This window comes from Arachis ipaensis, chromosome B07 (assembly GCF_000816755.2).
Source record: "Arachis ipaensis cultivar K30076 chromosome B07, Araip1.1, whole genome shotgun sequence".
NCBI lineage: Eukaryota > Viridiplantae > Streptophyta > Magnoliopsida > Fabales > Fabaceae > Arachis > Arachis ipaensis.
This window is the reverse complement of record NC_029791.2, coordinates 56768752-56776137: the sequence shown is the minus strand read 5'-3', so window position 1 is coordinate 56776137 and position 7386 is coordinate 56768752. Positions and strand designations below refer to the sequence as shown.

Genomic DNA, 7386 nt, shown 5'->3' with positions numbered 1-7386 from the left:
TCCACAGCTAGCATTATATAAAGGTAACCACTAGAGTTTGAAAATGGACCCATGAAGTCAATGCCCCAAACATCAAAAATTTCACAGAAAAGCATAATCTGTTGGGGCATCTCATCCCTCTTGGATATATTACCAAACCTTTGGCATAGGGGACAAGATTTACAGAAGGTAGTAGCATCTTTAAAAAGAGTAGGCCACCAGAATCCACAGTCTAAAATTTTTCTAGCTGTTCTTTGAGGGACCAAATGTCCTCCACTCTTAGAAGCGTGGCAGCCTCTAAAATGGACTGGAATTCTGATTGGGGCACACACCTTCTAATTACCTGGTCAGCACCATACCTCAATAAATATGGGTCATCCCATATATAATATTTAGACTCGCTTTTCAGCTTGTCCCTTTGATGCTTAGTAAAATTAGGAGGGAAAGTATGGCTAACTAGATAATTAGCTACAGGTGCATACCAAGGAAGTACTTCAGATACTGCGTGCAAGCTATCAAATGGAAAAGCATCATTGATAGGGGTGGAGTCAGTCTTAATGTGCTCAAGGCGACTCAAGTGGTCTGCCACTAAATTCTGGTTACCACTCCTATCCTTAATTTCTAAATCAAATTCTTGTAGCAACAGTATCCAACATATTAACCTTGGTTTGGACTCCTTTTTAGCTAATAAATATTTTGGAGTTGCATGGTCTGAGTACACTACCACCTTAGTACCAAGTAAATAGGCTCGGAATTTATCTAGAGCAAAAACAATAGCCAGAAGCTCTTTTTCAGTGGTAGTGTAATTAGACTGAGCAGCGTCTAAGGTTTTAGAAGCATAAGCAATTACGAAAGGATCCTTACCTTCGCGCTGAGCCAGCACCGCTCCTACTGCATCGTTGGAAGCATCACACATAATCTCAAATGGCTGGCTCCAGTCTGGTCCTCTCACAATTGGGGCTTGAGTTAAGGTGATCTTCAGCTGATCGAATGCATTCATGCAGTCCTTACTCAACTCGAACTCAACATCTTTCTGCAGCAGTCTGGATAAAGGCAATGCTACCTTACTGAAATCCTTGATAAATCTCCTGTAGAAACCTGCATGGCCAAGGAACGAACGAACTTCCCTCACGGAGGAGGGGTAAGGTAAACTAGAAATGACATCTACATTTGCTGGATCTGCAGAAATACTAGTACTAGAGACAACATGTCCTAGAACAATCCCTTGTTTTACCATAAAGTGACATTTTTTCAAAATTTAAAATAAGGTTTGAACTAACACACCTGTTTAATACTCTAGCTAAACTATCCAAGCAAAGGCTAAATGAATCACCATATACGCTGAAATCATCCATGAAAATTTCCATACAGTTCTCAATAAGATCTCAGAAGATATTCATCATGCATCTTTGGAAGGTAGCTGGTGCATTACAAAAGCCAAAAGGCATCCTTTTGTATGCATACGTTCCAAAGGGACATGTGAAAGTAATCTTCTCCTGATCTTCAGGAGCTATATGAATTTGAAAATAGCCTGTATAACCATCTAAAAAGCAGTAATGTGATTTACCTGACAGGCGATCAAGCATCTGATCAATAAATGGCAAGGGGTAATGATCCTTGCGAGTAGCTTGGTTGAGACGTCTGTAATCAATGAAAACTCTCCATGAATTCTGCACTCTAGTTGTCAGGATCATTCCATGCTCATTCTTTACTGTTGTGACTCCAGACTTCTTGGGCACCACTTGTACTGGACTGACCCATTCACTGTTTGAGATGGGGTAAATGATATCTGCTTCAAGTAGCCTAGTCACTTCTTTCTTGACAACTTCTAAGATGGTGGGATTCAGTCTTCTTTGGGGTTGACGGACAGGTCTTGCTCCCTCTTCTAAGAATATTCTGTGCTCACAAACTTGTGGGCTGATGCCTACTATATCCGCCAAGGTCCACCCAATTACTTTCTTGTGACTCCTCAGCACACTGAGCAGTTGCTCCTCCTGTTGGGGAGTGAGTTCCCTTACACTACAAAAAAAAGGGTTAAAATGGCAGTTTTTTAAGGTAATTACGGCGGTTACAACCGCTATTATTACCGAAAACGGCGCTTCCAAGAAACGCCGGAATTCTGGGCGCCATTCTGGTTATTACGGCGGTTTTCTGAAAACCGCCGTAATAACCAGTGGATAATACGGCGGTTTTCTGGCGGTTAAAATGGCGATTTTAACTGCCATTTTAACCAGATAAAATGGCGGTTTTGTTGTTGTTTAAAATGGCGGTTTGTAACCGCCATTTTTACCCGGATTTAATGGCACCCTTCTCGTTTAAAATGGCACTTCTAACCACCGTTTTTACCTGGGTTTAATGGCATCCTTCTCGTTTAAAATGGCGTTTCTAACCGCCGTTTTTACCAGGGTTTAATGACATCCTTTTTGTTTAAAATGGCGTTTCTAACCGCCGTTTTTACCAGGATTTAATGGCATCCTTTTCATTTAAAATGGCATTTCTAACCGCCGTTTTTACCAAGGTTTAATGGCATCCTTTTCGTTTAAAATGGCATTTTTTAACTGCCGTTTTTACCAGGATATAATGGCACCATTTTTGTTTAAAATGACATTTTTAGCCGTCGTTTTTACCTAATTGCAATTTTATACTTTTTAAAATGAGATTGAAACTATGTATTTAAAGTGACATTTTTAGAACTTAAACTTTAAAATCTCATAATAACCAAAAAGTATAACCTTAAATCAAACATCATAACAAGATTTTTAATTCATACAGTCTCTGAAAATAAAAAATCATAATCCAAAAACAAAAATATCAAAGATAACATTTTTCAATAATTTCAAAAATAATACTTAATACATAAAATCTTTATCATACAAGATCATGCTTCTTTGTTGCTCGCTCCAAAAGACCTACTTCTTAACTCTCTTGGTGATGGAATGTCACTCTCTTGATCCAATCCCTACAACAAAAATATAATTATGAGCACAATAAAAAAAAGATATAAAACTGAATCTGAAACTATTAATATGAAATTATTCAATCAAAAAAGAAAACTCACATACACTAACTATTTGCACAATAAATCCTCTGTTTTCTGCAAATTAGGAAAAGGAAACTCACACTAATTTAACTCTATTTCAACTATCGATCTCTCTCTGTTTTGTCAAATAAATATCCATGTAGCTACCCTCCAAATTATATCTTATCTTAAAACTGCCATATACCACATGCACCATCACCACCACCACTTCCATTCTATATATATATATATATATACAATCACACAAACTGCACTTTTATACAGTACTACTTGAATTCAGAGCTACTACTTCATTCTACTCTTTATCATAATCATAATGGCCAAGTTAAGTGCTAGAAGCATGAAGAAGAGTGCTAATATGAAGAGAAGAAAAATGCTCAAGTAAACGATACTATACCATAATCACTAAATAAATAAACCATGAAAATTCTGAAATTGCATGGCACGGTTAAGATCAATTCAGTTTTGCAAATTGTATCACATATTATAATATAATTGAAACTATTGTTGCCACGTATTCTCATAACATTATAGCAAATAATAAATATTACCTTTACTTAATCACATGTTTGTTCCTCTTTAATTTCTTGCAGTCAGGACCACCTTACAAATAAAACAATAATTCTTTCTTCAACTTTAATTTAATTCCCTCTAGCTATTTATCTATTTTCAGAATCCTTATTTACTATCGTGTGTTAATTATTCGTTGTATTCATATGGTAATTGTAACAGAGGTTATTAACGTGATTTTCAATTTGTTGACCAATTTTATAGTTATGACTTATGACACTCAAGTCTACAGCTTCCACTCTTTGATTAGAGGTATATTTATTAATTAAGACTTAAGAGTCCATATATAATTAAATTAATTCTTGTGAAAAAACTAATTAATTAACCAAATATATATATATACCTGCCAAGGAACTTTCTGATGAATATTTCACTACAATATTGCATGTTCTTTAAACCTTAGCCAATGAATTCAACTTGCAATACCCTTCCCTTGCTGTGAACAAATCTTGATATCACCATCTACACACAAAAAAAGAATATATCACCATCTACACACAAATAAATATTCATGTAGCTACCCTCCATGTACGTATGAAAGTAAATGATTTGCTTTCTGTTATCATCCCTTGATTTCTTCTTAATGTTTCTTACTTTTACAAGATTTAGAAAAGCATAATAAAAACAGATTTAATGATTTCAACTTTTGTTTTTACAAAATCTTGAAAACAAGAGATACTATTTTGTTAAAAATCAAAGAAATAATGTTCAAGTAAATTTGATCTGTTGCACTTATTTAATCCTAAACCTGTTTTAGATTCCAACTATGAACCTTTCAGCAAATTTAGTCTTCAATAAAACAATTGAACGAGCTCATCAATTTAAAAAGTAAAATGTCTTGTACAAACAATCCTCATGCCACTTGTTGTCACTGCCCACTGGAGATTCAAAGAAGCAAAAAAGTTAGAGCTTCAAATTATCTATTAGAAATTTTCATCCCACTTGAGATTATTATTTATTTTTAATTAAAAAAATAGATGATAAAAACTACAATTTATATATATATTTAACCATAGATAAGAAATTGAAGTTAGATGAAAAGAAATCCTCAACGAAGATAACAGCCAAAGGAAATATTATAACAAGGCTTTTCAATGATTTTTTTGTTTTGGGATTAAAGAGAAAATTAGACAGCAGAGGAGGAATACAAAGGACAACAAATTCTCTTTACAAAAATGAGCAATCAGAAGAAAGGGTCATCTAAGAAGTAAACAGCAAAGAGCAAAAATCAAAATTGAACAAGTAACATCAGATCTAGAAAAGCAAGGACCTTTTTAAGTCTTGCAACTTCTTCAAGGGTCTGTGAATTCACAATGGCAGCCTGCATACAGCACAAAAGTAGTATATTTAAAATGTTTATAATTTATTTTTTAAGCAGTATATTCACAATGTTTATTACACAGTAAATGGAATGGCCCTCTAATATGGTTGTTGCTAAGATCACTGCACAAGAAACAGAAAGTTTAATTTCTAGTTCAAATAATTACACAAGAAATAGAAAGTTTAATTTCTAGTTTAACAATCTCTTGAAATTTTGGTCCCTATTTCTAGTTTCAAGAAAGAACCACAACAAACCAAAATACAAAGGGTAACTTAAACCGCATTAGCATGAATGAAGATTGGTAATTGATGAGCAGATAATTTATACGTTTTTTGGCATTGTTTTTAGTATGTTTTTAATAGAATATAGTTACTTTTAGGAATGTTTTTATTAGTTTTTATGTTAAATTCATATTTCTGGACATTACTATGAGTTTGTGTGTTTTTCTGTGATTTCAGGTATTTTCTGGCTAAAATTGAGGGACTTGAGCAAAAATCAGATTCAGAGGTTGAAGAAGGACTGCTGATGCTGTTGGATTCTGACCTCCCTGCACTCAAAGTGGATTTTCTGGAGCTACAGAAATCCAAATGGCGAGCTTCCAATTGCGTTGGAAAGTAGACATCCAGGACTTTCCAGCAATATATAATAGTCCATACTTTGCCCGAGTTTAGACGATGCAAAAGGGCGTTGAAGACCAGTTCTACGCTGTAGTCTGGAGTTAAACGCCAGAAACACGTCACGAACTAGAAGAATTACATAAGTATTTCTATCTTTATTTTCTGTTTATTTATTATTATTATTCGAAAACTCCATAACCATTTGATATCCCCGTGACTGAGATTTACAAAATGACCATAGCTTGCTTCATACCAACAATCTCCGTGGGATCGACCCTTACTCACGTAAGATTTTATTACTTGGACGACCCAGTGCACTTGCTGGTTTGTTGTATCGAAGTTGTGACAAATTATGAATTAAGATTAGAGCACCAAGTTTTTGGAGCCATTACCAGGGATCACAATTTCGTGCACCAAGTTTTTGGCGCCGTTGCCGGGGATTGTTAGAGTTTGGACAACTGACAGTTCATCTTGTTGCTCAGATTAGGTAATTTTCTTTTTGTTTTATTTTCAAAAAAAAAAAATTTTCAAAAATCTTTCAAAAAAATTTTTCCTTTGTTTTCGAAAATTATTTTAAAATTTTTAAGAATGAATTCTAAAGTTTCAAAATGGTATGCTGAAGTTTGGCTAGCCATCAAGCTTTAGACTAACCTGGTATGATTCCTGGAATCTTGATTGAGGACTGTGAATTCATTGCTTCCTTTTCCCTATATGTTTTCAAAAAAATAAAAATACACAAAAATCCAAAAAAAAAAAATTTAATAAAATCATAAAAATCAAAAATATTTCATGTTGGTTGTTTGAGTCTTGAGTCAATTTTTAAGTTTGGTGTCAATTGCATGTTTTTATTTTTTCAAAAATATTTTCGAAAATTCATGCATTCATAGTATTCTTCATGATCTTCAAGTTGTTCTTGGTAAGTCTTCTTGTTTGATCTTCATATCTTCTTGTTTTGTGTCTTTTCTTGTTTTTCATATGCATTTTTAACTTGTTAGTGTCTAATTATTGAAAATCTCTAAGTTTGTTGTCTTGCATGTTTTTCTTTCATTGAAAATTTTCAAAAATAAGTCTTGATGTTCATCTTGATCTTCAAAGTGTTCTTGGTGTTCATCTTGACATTCATAGTGTTCTTGCATGCATTCATTGTTTTGATCTAAAAATTCTCATGCATTGAGTCTTTTTCATATTTTTCTCTTCATTAAAATTTCAAAAATCAAAAAAATATATTTCCCTTTTTCACTCATAAATTTTCGAAAATTTGGATTGAATTTTTCAAAAAATTTTAAAATTTAGTTGTTTCTTATGAGTCAAATCAAATTTTCAATTTGAAAATCCTATCTTTTTCAAAATCTTTCTTAAAAATCAAATCTTTTTCATTTTTCATATTTATTTTCGAAAATTTTAAAAATATTTTTCAAAAATATTTTTCTTAATTTTATATCATATTTTCGAAAATATCATCAACAATTAATGTTTTGGTTCAAAAATTTCAAGTTTGTTACTTGCTTGTTAAGAAAGATTCAAACTTTAAGTTCTAGAATCATATCTTGTAATTACTTGTGAGTCAAGTCATTAATTTTGATTTTTAAAATCAAATCTTTTTCAAAACTAATTTTAATCATATCTTTCTATCATATCTTTTTAAATCATATTTCTTTTTTCAAAAATTTGATTTTAAAATATCTTTTCTAACTTCTTATCTTCTTATCTTTTCAAAATTGATTTTCAAATATTTTTCAACTAACTAATTGACTTTTTGTTTCTTTCTTATCTTTTTCAAAACTACCTAACCAACTATCCCTCTCTAATTTTCGAAAATACCTCCCTCTTTTTCAAAAATTCTTTTTAATTAATTAATT

At 32.6% G+C, this 7386-nt stretch overlaps 1 long non-coding RNA gene across 1 annotated transcript; it reads right to left on the bottom strand.

Annotated features, from left to right (window-relative positions):
• LOC110264221 lies at nt 2708-4528 on the bottom strand. The gene is made up of 2 exons (XR_002349951.1): nt 3933-4528; nt 2708-2938 (listed from the first exon to the last, which is right to left on the bottom strand). It is a non-coding gene; the product is annotated as an uncharacterized LOC110264221 (long non-coding RNA).